Source organism: Sparus aurata, chromosome 9, assembly GCF_900880675.1.
Source record: "Sparus aurata chromosome 9, fSpaAur1.1, whole genome shotgun sequence".
NCBI lineage: Eukaryota > Metazoa > Chordata > Actinopteri > Spariformes > Sparidae > Sparus > Sparus aurata.
In genome coordinates this window covers 27,703,650-27,725,104 of record NC_044195.1, presented here as the reverse complement: position 1 = coordinate 27,725,104, position 21,455 = coordinate 27,703,650, and the positions used below count along the sequence as shown (strand labels likewise).

Sequence of the window (21,455 nt, the reverse complement as noted above, 5' to 3'; positions counted from 1 at the left end):
TTAACAAGGCTCAGATACGCTGTTTTAATTACGATCTCGTACCCCGTGGACAGAACTAAATATAGAAGCGTGTAATTAATAGCGTTGCACGGAGACATACGCTGACATTTTACAGTATTGTCCTCAGGTGGACCGCGCTGAGTGGGATCCAGCATCCATCCTGGTTTCCCCCCCCCCTTTCTGTCGGGTCAATAGAATCAAAGCGAGAAGGCTCATGTCCGGATGAAACCTGCACATGAAAAAGCATGCAGGCGTCAGAGCTGGTGAATCAGAGGGACTGCTGTTCATCGGGACAGCTCGGGTTCAGTGTCCTCTTGACAGCGAGCATCCTTTCATTCATTAAGTGCCCTTGAGCAAGGTGCAGAATTCGCTCCGGCATCCGCGGCCATTGCAGCAGACTGTGTGAGCAGCTCCTCATCAGGGAATGCTTTTGTGTCACCGCACCGAAAGAATCCCCCTTCATCACGAGGCCTCGTGGAGAGAAAATCAATAAATACATAACTAATTGGGAATGTTTCTGTGTAAAAGAAAAAAAAAGGAAAGCTTTGAGTGAATTTGTAGGTCTTACTCCATCATTTACCCGACCACAAAGTGTCTTTTTAGATATGAATATCGACAACACTGGGCGTATTGTCTCGCTCTCAACACTCCGCTTCATCTGCTTACTTCATTGTATGCCAAACAGAGCCACTGTACAATGGCCCATTGTTAGCCGCACCGAAGGCTGTTTCTCTTTGAGCCACTTGAGGTCAGTAGAGCCCACGTTACCGCTCTCCCAGTCCAGTCACTGCCTTTCATTTACAGTGTGTATGAATGACGGAGCTACAGTACAGTGCTGTGGTGTGAATGGGCAGGCTCGGACTCGAAGTGGAAGAGGACATTTTCATAATTACATTCGTTCTGAGAGTCTCATGCTGGAAATAAATCAGGCTCCTGGAGAGACAGGGCTCCAACTACAGTGTGTGTGTGTGTGTGTGTGTGTGTGTGTGTGTGTGTGTGTGTGTGTGTGTGTGTGTAAGATATAAAATGCCATAAATTCCCACTGCTGAGGCTCTTTTCTGCCAACAGTGCAGAAAAGAGCCTTGAGATGCATCAACAGAATACACCGAAGGATTTTTGCAATACATATCAGATACCATTGTCAACACAGCATTATTATTAACCATTATCGTATTTGATATCCAGCATCTATCTGATTATCAGAATCAGCATTTTATTTTTAATCTTCTTGCTGATAAAATGCATTAATTAAGATCTGCTTCGTCTCTGACGCAGCACGCACTTATAATATAAATGTACAATATTGTGTTATGAAGGAATGTAACTAAGCACATTTACTCAAATACACAATTTTGAAGCTGCGCTTGAGTATTTTTTACTTTCTGCTGCTATATACTTCCACTTTACTACATTTTCAGAAGCAAAAATGTAACTTTTTACTCCACTACATTAATACACTCATGTGAACGTGTTCACCATGTTTTCACACACAGTGCTGTTGCGTGTGTTTCCTAATGAACTACTAATCTGCAGTAAAGTAATTTGTAACTGAAGTTATAAAAAAGATGTAGTGGAGTAAAAAGTACATTATCTGTTTTTAAAATGCAGCTGAGTTGAAGTGCAAAGTAGCAGACATTGGAAATACTTAAGTGAGGCCTCAAAAATTTTAATTAGCTACAGTACTTAAATAAATGTTAGATTCCATCACTGAAATTGGTTTTACTTTTGATCCTTTAGTAAATTGAGTAGAGTAATAAATCACTTATTACACTACTTTTTAGTTACTTTCCACAAAATGCCCAAATAACCTCTATAGAACAATGAAATAGCCTGGATCTTTCAAAATGAAGGCATGGCCTTGGACACACAGGGATGAGCAGGCAGATAAAGGTTCACAGTCTGATATATTATGAGATAAGAATAATTATTTTTAATTGTGCCTCTAGCGTCTATAATGAAGCCTATGATGACATGATGAGACACAAATCTCTTTTTAAAAAATCCTTCTGTTTACCTTACATGTATTTCACATTAGCAGTGGGAGTTTTTTGACATTTAACTTTAAGTTGCCTTCACGGACACACATTAAAGTCACCATGATGTCACTGTTGTCTCCTTAATCGCTCACGTTCCAGGTAAAGGGTGCGCTCGAAAACAAACCGCGCGCCTCCCGCTCCGTGGCCCCGCCCCTGCGCGCTCACTTTACGCCATTACGTCGCTCTGCTGATCGCTGCTGTGCTGCAAGGCAGAAGGGCAGGCAGAGCAGAGCAGCTGCAGAGAGAGCAGGGGACGCTGACTACAACGGACCGGGCTCATGTTGGGAAAGTCACAAACGCAACATTTGCCTTTCCTCTGATTTAATATCCAAATATTTTCACTCGCGACCTCTCCGCTGACCACGTCTCTCCATTTTTACGCCTCCGTGGGAATATATTTTTCATCCCCTCGACCTGAAATGACTGCTAGTCGCCGTGTCTAGCCAATGGTTACTGCGGGGGCTCCCGTCTTGTGGATTATCCGTCGTCGCCGAGCCAGTTGCATGGTCGAGCCCGGAGGAGGCCCCGCTCTGCTGGATGGATGTGTGTGAAGCAGCGCCGGACTCCAAGTGCTGATGAAGACGGTGATAGTGATGATGCTCGGGTTTCATCGGCAGCGGGTGAACTGATCTTGGATGTTCGGGCTATATCGCCCCCACACAAACCATTTCCTCATACAGCAAAAAATATATTCCTTAAAAACTGGACGCCCCTGGAGCAGTTTATGACGGTAAGAAAAAAAAGACGCTCATTCACAGGCCACCAGTTTTTACAGCCAGCTGACGTTAGCTAGCTAGCTAGCTAGCTTAGCGCTGTCACTTTTATCCAAGTTGCTCCCCGCACAGCTAAAACGGCTAACGTTGCGAAATAACACAGAGGTGACGCTTATCTAAAGGGCTCGGTTTGTAGATACACATGTGTCTGTTCGAGTGGGGTTAGAAGAAATATAATAAATAGCCTTAACGTACATTTTTAATCCCTAACCGTAATAGCCAGTGGTTGTGTAGCTTGTTAGCTAGCTCATTCAATATCTCGCAGCATACTTTATGTAGCTGCGAAACGGGAGCTAATCCCTGTGTGCGCAGCGTTCTTGAGCATTTTAAATGTTTATTGAATTAGTGTTTAAAGGTTGCTTGGCCCTCCTTAAGTCGACATTTATAATTCAGTTAAACAAGGCCGTTAATAGCTAATTCATTACACAGCGCACAATAAGCCCTTTAATGACAGAGTCCAGGTGGCGTTCAGGGGATCCAGTCAGTTGGCTGTAAATAAATATGACATTCCTGTATCGCGTCTTAAAGCCATTAATTAGTGATTAATGAGCTGATTTGCTTCTTGGTGAACATATATATATTGAATACAGATCTTCCATATAAGATGCATTTGGTTTTGTTGTTGTTGTTGTAATTCATTGCACCGGTTGTTAAAACAAAAATGTGCAATCTGCTTACAGTGCATGAGTAACTGCTCATTTTCATCCTGATGTGTATGCCAGAAAAAGCAGCCCATGTCTGCTAACTCTGTGGTGTTAAGTAATGGATGTGAGGGTTTTTTTTTTTTTTTTTTTGCTGTGATGAGGCGTCCTCCTTTTTCTCGATGACGTAATCCTCCACCATCCCTGCCACATCTTTTGGGTCGCAGTCGGCTCCTCCGCTGCCTGCTGCTCGCCAGTCTGCTGCCGCTGCTGAGATCATATGGACCCTGCTCTGTCCTGTTTGTCTAGCCTCTATCTCTCCCTCCCTCCCTCCCCCTGGCTCTGTTCTTGTCCTTTTCTCCGTCTAAACTGCACAATGACTTCAGAAGGCTGAGGGCTCAGAGACGGGACTGGTTCTGAATGGGATGGGAGGGAATTGTGAATGAGAATCCAGTAGCTGTGTGGGGAGGGGGGTTCAGGTTTTTCCAACCCTTGAATGTACACCACTCAAAAAATTAGTTATCGGGATATGGGTGCATGTTCGAGGTGGGACTCTTCACCGGCCTCACGATTCCGTTACGATTCAGCTGTCAGCGATTCAAACGCAGAGATGATCTCAATGAATGGCATTCTAGTTGATCTGTGTCACTGCACGTGGCTCAGAAAGTCCTTCCAATAATCAGTCTACTGCATCTATTCAATACATGAACATCACCAAACCAAAACATTTATCCGTCTGCAGTGCCTCACACGTTTTGTTGTGATCTTCAGTAATATTGTTTTCACATGGCAGCGTTAAGATAAGGAATGTATTGACTCTGCTGCACACACACCTCTCTCAGAGCTGAATGGCCAAGTTGACAGCGCCTCCTCAGATCTTGGCTGATTAGCTGGGCTTGCTGTAACTGTTATTACTGATGGCTCTCGTCCAAGTTCATAAAATCCAACATGAGGGCCGAGATGCCCGTTTAGAAAAAAAATACTCCTACATCATAAACGTTGCACTGTAACTTTTATTGAACAATATTGGACAATCAACAATCAACATAGGCCGCAGACTCTCGATTATGCCCCGTCTCTGCATCGATGCAGAATCCTCTAAGTCAGCATCACGATGCATCTTGTAATCGAGAAATTGCAGCACCTCCGGTGCATGTGCATGGATACGCAGAGTCAAATCAAATGTATTGAATTATATATTGGGACCAAAATTATTCACAAAATGCAAATTAAACATTTGGATGTCTTACAGAATAAAACATCAAGCGAAATATCTCTTACTTTATTTGATTACTGTATGATGAGATCTGTGAAGGTGGCACCAGAAGCCTCCAAGCCAAATGACATGATGTGTATATCCTTTGTAATTTTGCGAGTAGCTTTTCTACATTATCAAGTCAATACGAAATTTGGGTTGTTAGTGACGGTATGTTTTTTTTCAGGGCAGATTCTGACACTGGTGAGAACTAACTATCTTTTACAAATTACAAATGCTTGCTTTTTGAATACATCAAATGAAATGTAATAATACTAGTATGAGAATATATATATAAAAAAAGTAATCTGTTAAGTGAAAAATACAAAAATAAATACAAGATGATTTTTTTAAAATTTTGCCATTGAGTAGCCTTAGTATGGGTTGGATTTTGGAAAAGACCTCCGACATATTTCTCATTATTGTTGCAGATTATGATTACGAATTAAAGAAATTGGTTAAAATCCCTGAAGGAATCCATTTAACCGAAAAACTCGGCAGATGGGGGTCCGAATGATGGGGGTTTGTGGTTGGTCTTGACCTGAATACGTTTGGGAATCCCGTCTAATGGTCGCTGAAGCTGAACTACTTATCTTGGGAATTAGGCCTGCCATGTTGCACATTTTTTATTTGGGACACCATTCCAGGCTGTTGATTGCCACCACATTATATATTAAAGCTATAGTGGTAGTCAGGGTTATTTTGCCACAGTGGATTCTGAGCTCGACCAGAGTCAAGTAGGAAAGTCGGGTTTCTTTAACAACACAATCCTGATCATCCCATCTCTGATAGCTGAAACACACAGAAGGACTGGTGGCTGTGCTCCAAACACGACCCAGCAAAGTTTGTTTTCATGGTTTTGCCAACATGCACTGTGACCAGTTTTTGTTAATACGCATATTATAGATTAATCACTGGAATGCTGAGGAGAAGCCTGTAGTGGACTTGAAATAGTTTTGCCGTTTCTCTGCTGAACACGAAGAAGTCTTAAGTTACGAGAGTGGCTGGACTCAGCTGGTGAAGATGAAATTGCCTGTAGCAATGGCCCTGGTTTACTTGAGCAGCACACCTGAACCTGCCATCCCCATGGTGTACAGCAGAAGTGTGTATAAGAGACAGCAGATAGTAAGAAGTGAGGCGGAGTGAGAGGAGGACATGGATAGCTAAAGACAGAGGGGGGCACAGGTGCACCTGGTAGCAGGGGTAAGGGGGGTCTCATGGGAGCAAGTTGGGACTTAAGTATAATCAGCAGATCAAAAGGCAGCTTTCTAAGATGTAACGGTGGATATGGTGGGGAGGCAAATTGTAATCTACCCTTCCTGTATTCCCTGACGATTCTTAGTCAACCAAGGAATTTGTATGTGTTGGTTTTAGTGTTGCAACGGTATGAGATTTTTATGGCAAGATAACCATCACAGAAGGTCACTTTCACATTACCACGGTATTACTTGATTATTATTGTTATTATCAGTTAGAATCAATATAAACCTGAAATATATAGAGCTCGACCAATATGCGTTTTTTGGGGCGATGCCGACTCTAATCTTAGGGAGTAAAATTCCAATACTGATATATCGGCCGAACACAGGATATCTAACAATTTAGTAATAAACTTAATCGTCTTAAATGACATCAGTAAACGATACTAATATATCTGTGATAAACCAACATTGACTAATAATATCAAACATCCAATATGTTGGTCAGGTTCTAGAAATATATATTGATGTATGTTTTAAAGAAGATGTCTATGGCAGAGTTCAATACCGTAGATAAGCAAATGTACACGGTAGGATAACCATCAAATTTCCTATTGCGGTGTGCCTTGAAACTATAGCCTGATCGATATTATTAGCATACATGGATCGGTATCGACATATGTGTTGGCCAAAATGAAAACATTTGGCAGAAAAAGATGAATGGGGTCACTTATGATCATTAAATTACCTGTGGATTTTACAGTTGATCATCATTGGCCTCAAAAATCCAGCATCGGTTGGGCTCTTCTTGAAACTGCTGCAACCTTAGTTGGTTAACATTTGCCAAAAAATGCCTGTTATGTCTGCCAGTCCTCTTGACTTGTATATTACAGGCCTGTAATTTATGCATATAAACTGTTTGAGAAGCTGTCAGTCAACACTACCTGTAGCTTGAAACCAAAAGGCAAACATTTTGTTATCTTTAGAGTTTTGCAAGCAATTTCTTCGTATTCCTTGATAAATGATATTCTATTGTTTCAGTCAGAGCTGGAGGGGCCATTAACTGAGGCACAGTGTTGAATAATTCTGTTTTACTGCTAGTGCTACATTTTAAATGCATCGGTTGAAGGGTGCAAGCATTATGCTGTTTCATTACTGTTAATGTGGCAAGCTAGGAGGTGCAGCAAATTCATGTCCACTTTGACATCCTCAGGCCTCTCAACGCTAATTTATCACCGTGCCGCTTGTGCAGATGTGTCTCAGCAGGTTTGGCCGGTGCCTGTAGAGAAGATGCATAAAGATGACAGCTTCCTAGTTAAACATCATAAACCAGAGCACACATAGCAGAAAAGTCAAAGGTCAACCATTGTTCCTGCCGGGTTGAAAGGCTGAGGTGTGTATACACTGTGGGATGGGCTGCGAACACAGGCTGTTAGAGAATTTATGAGCCGAAATTCTGTGTTTTTTTTAATTCTGTGTTATCTCATAATTGTGCCACTCCAGGAGGATGTCATCTCTGTGCACCATGAGCTTTAGCTTCTTCCTTTCTCGCCTGCTTTGAGGTGTCGGCTCTTCCTTTTTCTCTCTATCTGTGCCTGACACCTTATGTCTGGTAGGTCTCAGCGTTGGTAAGGCACACCCTCAGCGTGGTGCTCAGTTGTGCTGACAGCTTAGTATTGGTGTTAACTGACAGTGTTAGTATGAAGACTGCTGGCTGGGTGCTGCAGGCAAGATACATTATCAGGCTTCAAAGATGCTCGCATTTGCGTATCTTATTTTAGTAGGCCTGCCAGGAGAGCTTTGAAAAAAGTGTTCGTATTAATTAACTTTTACTTCAGTCACCTTTTAATGTAGTTTTTTGTTTGAATTCTGAGTAAAGTTAAACCCTTACCACAAATGAGAAGAATCACACTTGTGAGTGTTTCAAATTGACATACCTTTTTAAGATTCCTCATTAGATCCTCCTCTTTATTTAAGTGAGACAAGTCTCTCTCTGACCTATGCTGACTGTCAGTGACAGCCTTGTCAAAGAGCAGCCTGTTCATGTTTAACCAAGAGGACCAGCTGCCTGCCCATTCTATTATAACCCTTTGGAACGCTCACAGTCCTATTTGCAGTTGGGGAGAGCAGTAACCAGAGCACTTGATGGGCAGAGTTTTGCCATTTCAGTAAAAGCTAGAGTTGGCAAGTTTCTCAAGAAACATTATTTGTTGTATTTCGAGAAAAACACCCCTACAGCAATCAATAAGTCTTGTATTTTTTGGTTGGATACTTTAAAAATTCGCTCGCTCGTGCTGGTTTCTACAATTTAACCAACCCCAGCTTTAACAGTGGCGGCAGACAGACTTTACTGTTGCCAAGTTACTGGTGATTTTGTGCCAGCTTATCCCATGAATTTTTCGTGTCATGGGTCGGTAGTTTCATTAAGGGAAATCACTTTCCTATTATTCCTGAATTTAATGCAAAATTGTCGCCATAGATTTACAAATATGCCTAATTTGGCACCGGCTGGTAGCACTCCCGGATCGCCACCATTGTCCTAACCTGCAGCGCTTTCAGTCTGTCTGACTGGCAGTTCTCAAGGGAACATGGAACGGCCATCCATTCACATAAATTTCCAGCCAGATAGCTCTCAGAAAGGCAGCTAGTTAGTGGTCTGTTGCTGGGGCGGATATGGCACAAATCTGTGGCGAAAATCGTCTCCCGAGCCCCAAACACAGCTGTGTTTATTCTGTACAAGATACGACGGTTACAGAGTGCCAACATGAAGGTGCCTCGACAGATCTAGACTTCCAAAATGGAAAGCAAGTAGTGTCATATTAATAGTTTTGCCACAACAGTTTTGATTGGTAAAAGAATCATGTGGATGCATTTCTGTGAAAAAATCATTAAATACCTCAGTGATATCTTTTCATGGAGTCTGTTGTAGTTTCAGCTCTCTTTCTTTTCCATTTTTAAAATTCATTTTGGATAATTTCTCGTCGGATGAGGGTCACCTCTTCCACCCCCTCCCCTGACACTTACTCCTTCTCTCCTCTCTCCCTCTCTGTCTCTCTCTTGGTCCAGCGTTGGCGTATCTGGATCATGCAGAACTAATCAGATGAAACTGCACATTATGGTAATGGTGTTCTCAGTTAGCGGGCACTCATAATGGTTTGATTAGCTGAAACAGCATGTTATCCAGCCAGGGAGAGGAGCTAGGGACAGGCCCCCTACTTCTTACTCAGGTGTGGTAAAAAGATTCACTGTATCACTGTGTCCGTCTTTTTCTCAGGACTGCTATCAAAATGACTCAAAATGCTCTGATTAATTCAGTGAGATTGACTTTTTACTCCACTAGCCCACAAGCCTGTAGGCCTTGGCAACATAAATAGAGGCTCTAGATATCTGTTGTAATTCATCATCAGTATCAGCCCTATCATGAGTCACTTGTGTGCTCTAACCCAGTTTCTGAAAAATGCAGGGCTAGATTATACCAACAGAGAGAGAAGATGAAGCGAGCTAGATTATAGTTCAGGGGCTGCTTGATAGACTTAGCTGGCCTTGCAGAGGTTGGATTAGGACAGTGCAACATAAAGACATTAAAGTATTAACATGATTAGTTATGATCACTGGGTGTGTGATGCAGCAGAAATGGCCTGGAATGGGAGGGAAGGTGGCAGGGCAGGTGGGAAACACGGGGTAACAGATTGGCATCAATGGGTGTTAGGTGTATTCGAAGCAGTGGTAGGTGTATGGCTTTTGTTGAAATGTGTTTACTTCATTCTCCTTTGTTAGTTTAACAGCTCAATTCCTGTTGGTCTATATTTTTCTGAACATGGGAAGTTTATTGTGACAGCCTTTCCCTCACATTATCCATCCAGAGCTCTGTAGTCTTTAGAGATTAGTTATAGATTATTGCTGGTAGGGGTGGGCAATCTTGCAGTTTTAGATTGTGTTTGATCAAAATCAAATCATAGAGATTGCAGCATTGGAGGCCCTCCTCTGTTTCCAAACTTTACACAACGTCATTGACGAGCAGATGAGCACCATGTGAACATACCAATGGAGTGATGGAGCCAACAAGATTGGCTGCTAATCGGATGACTTATTTTACGTGGTTCTTCCGTGGATTACATTTTGTAATGAATGCTAGGCGAGTTATGACTAGCAGAGGAATTCCATTGCTATTTCAAGTCTGGCCATAGTGTTTCAAAATTAAGAAAAATATTGCAATTAAGATTGGGCAACATGATTGCAAATAAATAGAACATGAAATACTGATGGGCATCTGGGCAAATGGTGCCTCTATTGGTCTCTGAACATCATTTATTGATTTCACTGTGGGCATGTTTGGTTTGATCAGAGTTGCTCACATTTCTTGTCTTCGCTGTTTACCAGTGTTGACGTGTTTGTGAGCAACACACGGACACGATCGCACTTATTATTGTGTGAACTGTAGTTGCGATTTGATTTATTGAAATGTTCCAATGTGTCTCCAGTCATTAGCAAAGCAAATGAAGATGGAGCTGATGTTACTTGAAACACAATGGGACAACATGCCAGGGATTTTTTTTTTTTGCAAATGGCCAGAGAATTATACCATCATGTTGGACTTTTCAGGGAAGATTTATTTTAAATTTTTAGTCACAGGATTTATGTTTTATTTGGATCTAGGACTACAACTTTTGCTTCAACGATTATTTTCATAGTAGATGAATCTGTTGAAGATTTTTTCTGTTAATAGATGAGTTGTTTGGTCTAAGATAATCCTCAAAAGTCTTGTTTTATCCACAACCCCAAGATATTCAGTTTCCTGTTAGAGAGGAGTAAAGAAACAAGAAATAATCACATTTGAGAAGCTGAAATCAGAGGATGTAAATGTTTGTTTGTTTTTCCTTTTTCCTTTCTTGGAATAGCAGCCATCAAGTAATTGATTAATTGCTGGGTCTCTATCTGAATGTGAAAGATACTAGAAATGTAGTTAAAACTTGGTTACACATAAGAACAAGTGAATAATACAATCGTACGTAAACACTTTTCTTCTGAGAGAGGGAACGCCTCTCCGATGCAGCCCCACCCCCACCTTTACACTCCTCAGGTATGTGAGTACAGCTGGCTCCTGTGTCTTTACTCAAGAGTTATGCTCCACTACGTGTTTTGGCTTGTCCTTTGCTTCACTATCATCCTCTGTACTATTCCCCAAAATGCATATAACACAGCAACACTTACCCTTCTATGCACATTAACACAAGAGGTGTGTCAGCTTCAGATCCTCAGGTCTGCCTTTGAAACAGCTGCTTAAAGAGCCTTGAATACCTCAGGAGGTCAAAGGACACAGTTGCTTAAAAACAGTGGGACAGAGCCAAAAATGGATTGCCTGTCTCGTGTCCCCCTCATGAGAAATTACTGAGGTCTCTTTGTTTTTGACCCCAGGTTGAGATGAATTGAGAAGTATTTTCTCCCGAGTTAAACTTGATTAAATGCAGGGATTATAGAGCCTATTTCCAACCTGAAAAACTCTCTCCCAGTCAGAATGAGCTTTTACCAACAGTAAATGAGTTGCATTTTTCTTCCATCATTTATTAAACAGCCAGAAGCGGAGACTCTCACATTGGCTACCATGTTTCTGAAGTTTCCTGCCCTCTTTTTCAAACATGCAGTGTGTTTTTGTGCGACACTTGACAGAGTTATTTCTGGAACATCAGCAGTTTACATGGTGAAACCTTGTTTTATCCGCTGCTTGTTTTGCTTGGAGATCTGTGGAGGAAGCGCAAAAGCATCCAACTCAAACAAGAACATAAAGAGCAGTCTCACAACACAGGACATCAGTACTGCTGTTTTCCTTTCATACCGCTTCGAATTTCTCCGCTGTCGGCCTTGTTTTCTATCCATCCTACGTGCTCTCATTTCTTTTTATCCTGACTGGTTTTCTAATCCTAGTCTGGCATCTTATTCAAGACAAAGGTGTTTGCGATTTCTGTCTCGCCATAATTTCTTCTGTGTAGTCAACAGACAGGTGCTGAATGTAGATAAGGGCTGTGAAAATCTTGTCACTTTGCATGTGAGATGATGCAGTGAAGAGAGGAAGAGGGAAAGGATCGACAACATGCGTCGAAGTATCTGGTTACAAAGGCTGAGGCATGTTTTTTTAGGAGGGTGTGTCCACCCATGTGAGCTTGGATCACCTCCCTGTTCTCTTTTGTTGACATCTGGGCCTAACCTTTCTCATCTTTAACTCATAGCCTGAGGATAGGAATGATCCTTTCCTCAAGCTAACCATGACACAGTAAATCACAACTCCATTCTGTGACCCTTCAGGGCTATTTTGCAACTAAATACTTGGCAACACTATCCTAACACACCAGAACTTATAGAATCCTGCAAAATCACACTTTACTTACTTATTTTTCCTCCCAGTTTAATAGCCACTTAGAAGGAAAGAGATCATGAGAGGTTGTGTGTGCAGGTTAGGGGATTGGATGACATTATCAGCACAATAGTAATAAGGACAATTGACTCTAAATGTATTTATATCCCTATATGGAAAAAGCATGTTTGAATAGACCCTCTACAGAACATTGCTCTTTGAAGGCATGCTATGTAGGATTTGTCATTTGCTGTTTGTAGACATGGGACCCAATTGTCATAATAAATGTTGCAAAACATGGATATGGAGCAACCTTATGTTTCTTATGGTGACATTTTCTATATAATATTATAACAATGCTATGCTGATGATATGGTTATGTTTAGGCACAAAAAACACTTGGTCATAGTAAGGAAAAGATGAAGTATTGTCTTAAAATACCTGTTTTAGTCGCCCAAAACATGGCTGAAAATGTCCTAAAGATTTGTTAAAAACACCCGGTTTTGTTACTGCAAACATGGCTGAAAATTGAAGATATCCAGTGGTCTCATGCTTATGCTGTGGTCCCCCCTCATAAAAATATCCAGTGGTTTTACAGTTAAAAATGTTGAAACTCAGTCTTGAATTGCGGTCACTGGCTTTGGAGCCTTCTCACCTGTTGGGTTGGCGAGCCACCAACCCAAATCATTGAAAATCCTTTGTAGTATATCTTTAAATGTCAGAAAACCGTCACTTTAACTTGACAAACATTGTCCTTGGTGTAAGAATTTCAGCATCAGACATCAGCCCGTTCACAGTGGTGAAGAAGTGAAAATAGCAGAGAACAAACAGAACAAGTCGACAGGACGTTTAGCGCCAAAAGGTTTTCTGGGGAGCTGCTGAGTCAGCCCTTGAATGAAGCGAACAACAGCAGACATAAAACATGAAGCTTGTTCCTATCGAGGTTGAATGCACTCATTTGTCCTACCACATGAATTTACTGTACCACAATTTTACTGCAAGGCTTAATATTAAGATTTGCAAAATCTGAAGTTTTATATTAAGTAATCGGTTCTATGTTTGACCAGAAATCAAATTTTGGATACATATTTTGACTTTATTTTGTCAGTTTGTCAGAATATATTTATATTTTTAAAATAAAAGTGAAAAAAGTAGAGGAAAGTGCATAAAGGAAATGTGACTATCAGCTGTTTTTTAAGTGTTTTAATTTCTATTTAAAGCATTCATTGGTTACTTTGCCAAAAGATGCGGAAATGGCAACATTTTGTGGAGCCCCGTAAACTCAGTCTCTTGTTAACAGTCAATCTGAGGAAAATATATTGGTCTACCAATTAGTCAGTCTTACAGTCTATTGATCTGTTTTACTGTGTGTTGGCCGGCTAGTTACGCACTGTAGCAGCTTGTTGTATCTGCGGGCATGTGTCTAGATGTTTCTATGTGTCTGACAGCCATGGATTTGCAGCAATTCTCAGTAGGAAAAACAAATTGCAGTGATTTTGCACTGTCAGGTCCTGTGTGTGTGTGTGTGTGTGTGTGTGTGTGTGTCTGTGTGTGTGTGTGAGAGAGCTTATATACAGTATACGTGTGCAGGAAAGCAAGCAAGCAAAATGGACAACCATACCCTGCGAGAAATCGTATATCTGTGTGTGTGTGTGTGTGTGTGTGTGTGTGTGTGTGTGTGTGTGTGTGTGTCAGATATGAGAACGACAGAGAGAACATGAGAATAAGATTGTGTGTGTGTCAGAGAGAGAGTGTGTCAGAGAGAGAGAGGGAAACAGGCAGCCTCGCCACTATTTTCTAGGGCAGGCTATCAGGCAGCGAGGCAGCAGGGAGGGATAATAACAGAAGCTGTTACATTCTTGTGGTTTCTCTGATTTCAGCATGAGGCAGGGGGCCGGCTCATGGCTGACTCACGGCTGCACCGTGCCAGCATGGAAGCTGCTAGGAAGAGGACAATACATGACATTTCTTGGACACTTTAATCTAAGACGCATTAATTACAGGACTATGAATCATGTGCATGTTTCAGAATCTCTTGCTTGAGCATTAACCTAGCAACTGATTCACCGTGGCTAAGCTACCTTGATGAGCAGTGGCAATAATCTTACTTTGTACCATGTCAGGCTCGTCCGCCGGCCACTTGAGGAACTATTTCAGATGCTACAGTTAAGGACTGGCCCTTATTTAGATATTAGATATCTTGGTTTATGACTGTTTGTGTTACAGTACAATGTAATACTTACGTCAATAAATTGTGCATATAACAGAACATAGCTGTGTCTGCAGGTTGAAAGTGAATAGGGTGCTGTTGTGCATATGTACAATAGGGCCACGATGGTGTGAGATTGTTATGGTTCAATATCTTCAGATGCTCATTGTGTGCAACGCAACGCAATGCAACGCAACGCAACGCAACGCAACGCAACGCAACGCAACGCAATGCAACGCAACGCAACGCAACGCCGTTATCTCATTATTATAAAGGGGCGGAAGACAGAAGTCCAAGCATTCTGCTGCAAAGAAAAAAGGAATGCTGTAGCTAGCACGGCTATATTTTAGATCAATTTAAACAGGATCGTGTTAAAAACAGCCATTTGATGTTCCGTGGTATACGTTGAAACTGGTACATCTGGGTATGCTAAATTTGTTCAGTGTGCATCTGTGTTTGTTTTCTTGTGTTGCTCTAATAGTGCCCTATTTCATTTTCGTAACGTTTCTATTCTATGCGTATTACTAAATACTAAAACCTACTGTACAGAATAACAGCATTCCTCTGAAATTGAATCTGTTTCATTGGTTCATTACGCCCTCACTAAGGTCTGGGGTTGCACTAATCTTCTTTTGTAAAACCAGATTAATGCAGAACAGCTAAATCAAGCGCTGTTTAACCCGTGTTTGTGAAACCCAGTTTGATGCTGTTTTATACCAGGTCAGTGCTAGAGCGGATCTGCTTCATAACCCAATTGCAAAAACATAACCTGTACTAGCCTACATACAACCCTGATTAGTTGGCACACTGTGGCTCTTCTGCAGGCATCAAATCTGTAATGAGTGTATATGTCCAATGAACAATATATTTCATTTGTTTGACCATGAAAGAGCTTGTCTTTGTAGACTGTATTCAATTGGATATGGGTCGAAACGGAATTGCAAACCATTGCATTTTGTTTTTATTCATTTTTTACACAGCGGCCTAAAGTTTTTGGAATCTAGGTTGTCTGTAAGCTAAGAAGAAGTGAGTGTAATCTTAAAGTTAGCATGCTAAATGCTGCATAGTACATGGGAAAAATTAATGAAAATATTCTTTTTTTTAAATACGAATATGTGAAATTATGGTTTATCAGCTGAAAAAAAGTCTGTATTAGGCCTCCCTTCTAGTTTTGTAAGCTACAGCATGTTATAGTCACATGGTATTTGATGTCAGAGCTGCATCAGTTGTATGAGAAAAAGGCAGTGGTTACTGTGTCAGTCCACTGTGTTGAGTGATTCTTGCAGAAATGAAGTCTGATGGTGGGAGATTGGTATCAGCTGTTCAGGCATGCACTTTGGTATTCTGCATGAAGCAAACTGTGGCCTTGAAAGGGATTAATCCAGACACACATTTCTGCCTTAAACCTCAAGACCTGCACAGAAAAGGTGACTAATTGCTGTTTCAGTGCTTTTCAGCGGCAGCAGCAGCAGCAGCAGCCTTATTTTGTACAGCGTGGAAACATTGTACAGGCTGTGTGGTGATCGTCAGGTTGGCCCACGCTTTCCTGTTTTGGCCCTGTTTACCAACCACAATGTGTTCCACCCACCTCTATCTCTTCATCTTCACCTCTTCATACAACCAGTGGTACAGAGACGTCCCCTAACACCTCTCCCACTCACATACTTCTTGTTATATGAGCTATATTATACATTCAAACAAGCTGTTTAATCATCATCTCCATTTTTGAATCGCCACTTCCTCTCGGATTGTCTGTGTGTTGCAGCAGGGCTAACGGCTGCTTAACTTCGTAGGTTAATCGTTTACGGTTAATCTACCTTAAGGATATTCAATTTATTGATTTTATACTTGATATTTTGTAGGTCCTTGAGCATTCATAGTATTGCATGTCGTCTAAATCTCCCCCCACCTACGACTTAACTGCGGCTCTTGAGGGTCAAAATGATGCTGCCCTCTGACATGTAAACGTTGCATAAAAAGCAACATGGTAGGTTAAGTAATTTAGTGTCAAAAAGATAGCGATCATCACAAAATAACATAAAGGGAGAGAGAAGCGTGGCACAGTGTAAACCTTTGGCACAGCTTCCTAAATTATGCATCAAGCAGAATCTCTTTCATCAGCAAAATAAAGCAGACTCTATAAGCCCACAGTACGTCCCATCCTTGGGCACACACACACACACACACACACACACACACACACACACTGACCACACCAGGTACAACTCTGTAGAAAAAACATGCTAAAGGCAAGAACAGTTTCTCTCAGAAGTGAACATTTGTGCTAAAGGCACATATACGATTAATTTTTTCAGATTTTTCAAAGCAGCAGATGTGCTGCACCTGTTTGTTTGTGTGGCCTGGTCTGAACTTGGAGAGACGTCATATGGTGTAAGTGCACCTTAATCAAAGTACAGCATCTCCTTAAAATTCATACGCTTTTGTTAATTCTAGAAATTTTATCTCAAGTCTCCCAACCATTAGTCTGTTCAACATAGCTGTATATTTAATTTTACATTTTAGTTTTTAGAATATGTCTAAATCTAACTATTTGTAATTTCAAAGTTTTAGGGCAGTGCTGTCCAAAATGCGGTAAAAATGCTTTATAATCTGATCTTGGCTGGCAGAGTGACAAATTCCACAGGATGTTAGTCAATAAAGCCCAGTAATCTCTTTTGAACTCACTCATAGACACCAGCCTCCTAAATAAAAGAAAATGTCATCCAGATTCAGGCATTATCTCTTGAGAAATTAACGAAAATGTCAAAAACAACTCACAATGTTAAATAACACTGAGTTTTATGCAAATCCATTCCGTAGTTTTTGTGTGATCCTGCTGACAAACCACCCAACAAAGGTGTAAACAATAACCTCCTTGGCAGAGATAATGAATTAATTGGTTGTATTTTTGTTTGTATACTACTAAAGGTAGAAACAGTTTGCCCTTCCTCACAAGGTTTGATTGATAGATATCGTTGGTTTACCACTCAACTTTCAGTTGGTACTGTATAAGGATGCCAACACCACATAGTGTGGTTACTATCTTGTATATTTTTAGTTTTTGTGTATCATATTCTTCTTAGTAGTTCTATCTATTCAGCGTTTCAAGTTTTTTTAAATGCCTATAACATAAATAGGCCTGGAGATTAAACTGTATTGTAATTTCTCTGAAGAGACCTTGACTCATTGTTAAGCGTGAAAAATAAATCAGGCAATCTCTTCTCAGTGCCCGAGCAGTGACCTTTCAGAGACGGTTCGGCATTGATAATATGGGCACATTTTAGTAAAACCTTGATCGGCAGCAGGATGTGCGGAGCTTCCAGGAATATGACTGTTGTATTGCCTCTAAAGGATTAGGCTGATGATAAAAGCCTTTTTCCGAGTACTCTTTCCTCAACCAGCCGCTGCCTATCTCTCATTTTAAATGTCAACCCCCGTCTAATTCTGGTTCTCAGCAAAGAGCAGAGCTGGAAGACTACTTAGAAAAAAGGCTTTAGTATTGTGAGGGGAGACTGGTAATGAACGAGATGGGTTGAAATTTGATGAGATGAGTTTTGATTGGTTTAGTGTTTGAGTGTCAGGGCCTGGACAGCTATAGCTTCTAAGAATAGGAATCCAGGATGATCCTGAGGGTGCGGGGGATTAAGTAAATCATGCAGTCATCATGACATTATCACATGCTATCCTCTCAGCTTTTTTCTAGGAGACTCACATGTTATGTGACCAAAAATCATGCCTAAATATAAGTGTGTTTATATGTTTTCTCTTTATTGTAACAGCACAAATCTGGAAGTGTTGCCTTCACGATGTTCGGCACTCGACGGCACTAAAGCACCAGGCAGAACAGTGTGCAAGTCTCGAGGGCTCTTTCACTGTAAGACCTGTACGAGTGCCTCGGTGCATTCAGGCAAAAACTAGAGCTTCTTTCACATGATCTGCACCAAAGTGCTTAACGCTGTGTAATTCCATTCTTATTTTTAATTGTTTGCAGTGTTGACGCCCCGACTCAGCAACTGCTCAAGAAAATCACTGCGCCCTGATGCTCAGACTTTAAACTTTGCCCTAGTTTGACAGAGACCGACTGCCTGAATGCAGCCGGTCGTGTCATGTGAAAGCCTTCAGTTAAAGTGTACAGTACAGCTTGGGGCTATGTGCAGTGTGCTTTGTTGTATAGTTTTCAGGGCTTCAAGGGATGATTTTTTTACATTGTTGATTATTTCCTCTATTAATCGATTAGTTGTTTAGTCTATTAAATGTTAGAAGATGATGAAAAATATCAATCATTGTTTCCCAAATCCGAAGATGACATCCTTGATTTTCTTGTGTTGTCCACAACCCAAAGATACTCAGTGTCATAGAGATGAATAAACCAGAAAACAGTCTGATTTAAAGAGCTGGAATCAGAGAATTTAGACTTTGGAACCATTCACCGAGTACTGAAATAGTTGATCGATTAATCATTGAAGCTCTTGTAGATACATTTTTATATACAGCAGGTGTGTAAGGTGTATGTATTAATCTTTGTTTGTATGGATGCTGGATCACCGAGGTTACTTTGGCTTGAGCTTGCAATTGAAACACTTGGTGTTCTTGAGGATATCTTGGTTTAATTTGTGATGTATTGATGCATTCAGGTTTTGCTTCATGCTACACATTATATCAGCTTGTTCCCACAAAAGTCTAAAAGAAGACAGTAATAACACAAATCAGGAAATTACCTATTCAGTTCTGAATGAAAAGATACAAGTGCAGACAAAAACCATGCGGACGTTATTGTTCCTGTCAGGTGTAAAAGTGGCCGGAGCCCTCATGCCTGTAGCTGCATTTTCTAGCCTAGCAGCGTAACTGCATAGCAGCAGGGGGGGTGTGTGCTTGGTGCAGAACACCTGGCCTCCCTGCTGGTGGGGCAGGAATGTGCAGGGTTGAGGTGGATGCGGGTGGAAATTTGCAGCGTGCTCAGAACACGACCCCTGCTAACATTTAAAGGTGCCAGCGTCAGCAGGAAAGGAAAAATCAGGGGAATGTGCTGCTTTAATCAAACCTGCATCTCTGTTTCTCTGCTTTCTGTTTTTCTGTGTGTGTGTGTGTGTGTGTGTGTGTGTGTGTGTGTGTGTGTGTGCGCGCATGTATGTGTGTGTCCACATTACTGTAGAGAAGAGGGCCTCATGTTATATAAATGAGGCAACACTGTCCCACCCCTCTCATGTTTCCATGTTTTATTTTGGTTTGAAATTCCTTTAATTTTGTGCCACAACATGACACTGTCCACTCTGACAAGTTTAAATATTATTTGATATTCTCTTTCTCTTTTAGTGTAAGGAAAGTCAACTTTATGTGTAAAGCTTTTTTGGTGGGAGGATCCCCAGAACCTGCTGCTGTTGGACACAATGACAAACAAAACCAATCATAATCTGGTTTACTGTCAGACACATCTGTGGTTATGACACATAAAATAGCTCCACATGAAATGAACATGAGGTGGATTTATATTTCCTGTATTTGTTACGTCTTAATGGCTTTACGTTGGACCAGTTAGTAGTTGCAGTGTTTGCTGAGAACAGGAAACTTAAAATGTGGCCTTTTCTGCACTGCTGCTAGCCAGTCAGCCACCCCGGTGACATTTGTGCTATATGTAAATGAAAACGTCAAGTGAAGTCGACCTCTTACCTAGGTGTGTTAACTGTGGTTTTTCTGACAGCAGCTATGATCATAATGCTGCTGACGTAATCAAAACGAGGTGTTCACCTAAAAGTTTCCGTTGTTGGAATGTTTTCTTCATGTGAATCTTGAGACTGAGTGGAGATATCATGTATTTACAGGCGCTCAACAGGGTCATCGGAAATGTCAAAAATTATTTGAAGCTATTGTTTTCATGTAAGCTCGATGCGGTTGACATGATTGGGTAAACAGAAGTCACAGTGTGGTTGATACAGTGGTAAAGGTGTCAGAGTCAGGTATGAGTTTGTTAGCTGCTAAAGACAAACAAACAACGGCATACAGATATGAATCACTCACTAAAATGTTGGAGCAAGACACACACACCGTCTGTGTCTTATTCATAACTCCAGGCGTGTCTTCAAGCTTCGGCATTTCATTTGTGCACAACATAGTGTCACCTACCTGCATGCCAATCATCTTGTTCTGCTAGCCTCAGCATGTGTTGCTAACGGTTTACGGCTAAAGGTTTCCAGGGTAGGAACTGTGCCTAACCCTAACCCTGTGCACATACATCCCCCATGATTAATTAGACAGCAAACTCTTACTGTGATGGGAACCTTTAATCTAACAAAAACGCTACAAACATGGCTGAAAGTGGAAACTCTCGGTATGAGAAGTGCTAGTGGCCACCAAGCCTCGAGGAACTGCGACAGGCTTTGAAGCCAGTTTTCTTGGTGGCCCAACCATTTGATTACATCGTTACGTTATGCACTGCGGCCCAGCATTTTTCCATAAGCTAGCATTGTGACAGAGTCACCTGTAAAACATTGGATACAGTTTTTTGAGCATTACAAAATTACTCTTTTACTACCATAATGTAATCCTTTTGATCAAATATAATTTGGAGACTCCCCATTCAAGTTAGCCAAGCGCTAAACAGGAAGTTAGCTGGCTCGTTTGGCTGAAGTGTCTAGTGCGCACCCTCTGTGAGCTGCTCAACACAGTACTTGGAAAGCCTAATATTTTTGAGGTGGTGCACAAAAAATTAGTAGTAAACATTACATTATTACATTACTTTGTTTCCTCTAACATAAAAACAGTAATTCAAGAAGATTCTGCTTTTAAATAACTGCAGAAAGACTCACTACACAGAGTGAAGTGTTTGATGCAGGCGAGGTATTCCTGTGCATTTAACACTCCTTTGCAACAGGAAATGCATGTTAGCCGGGTCAGGTGGAAACGAGAACCTTGAGGGGGGGAAGATGAAAAGAGCAAACTAGCTAACGAGCAGGTGTAAAGGAGAACAGGTGCAGGAGGATGTATAGACACTCGGAC

At 41.2% G+C, this 21,455-nt stretch overlaps 1 protein-coding gene across 2 annotated transcripts in view; it reads left to right on the top strand.

Annotated features, from left to right (window-relative positions):
- The first annotated feature begins 2,226 nt into the window (after positions 1–2,226).
- The window catches only part of ptpn4a (protein tyrosine phosphatase non-receptor type 4a), a 77,365-nt gene continuing 58,136 nt past the window's right edge, over positions 2,227–21,455 (top strand). For both annotated transcript variants that reach the window (XM_030428024.1, XM_030428023.1), the window contains exon 1: positions 2,227–2,766. The gene's annotated coding sequence lies outside the window, so the exon portion shown is untranslated. The remainder of the gene's footprint in view (positions 2,767–21,455) is intronic.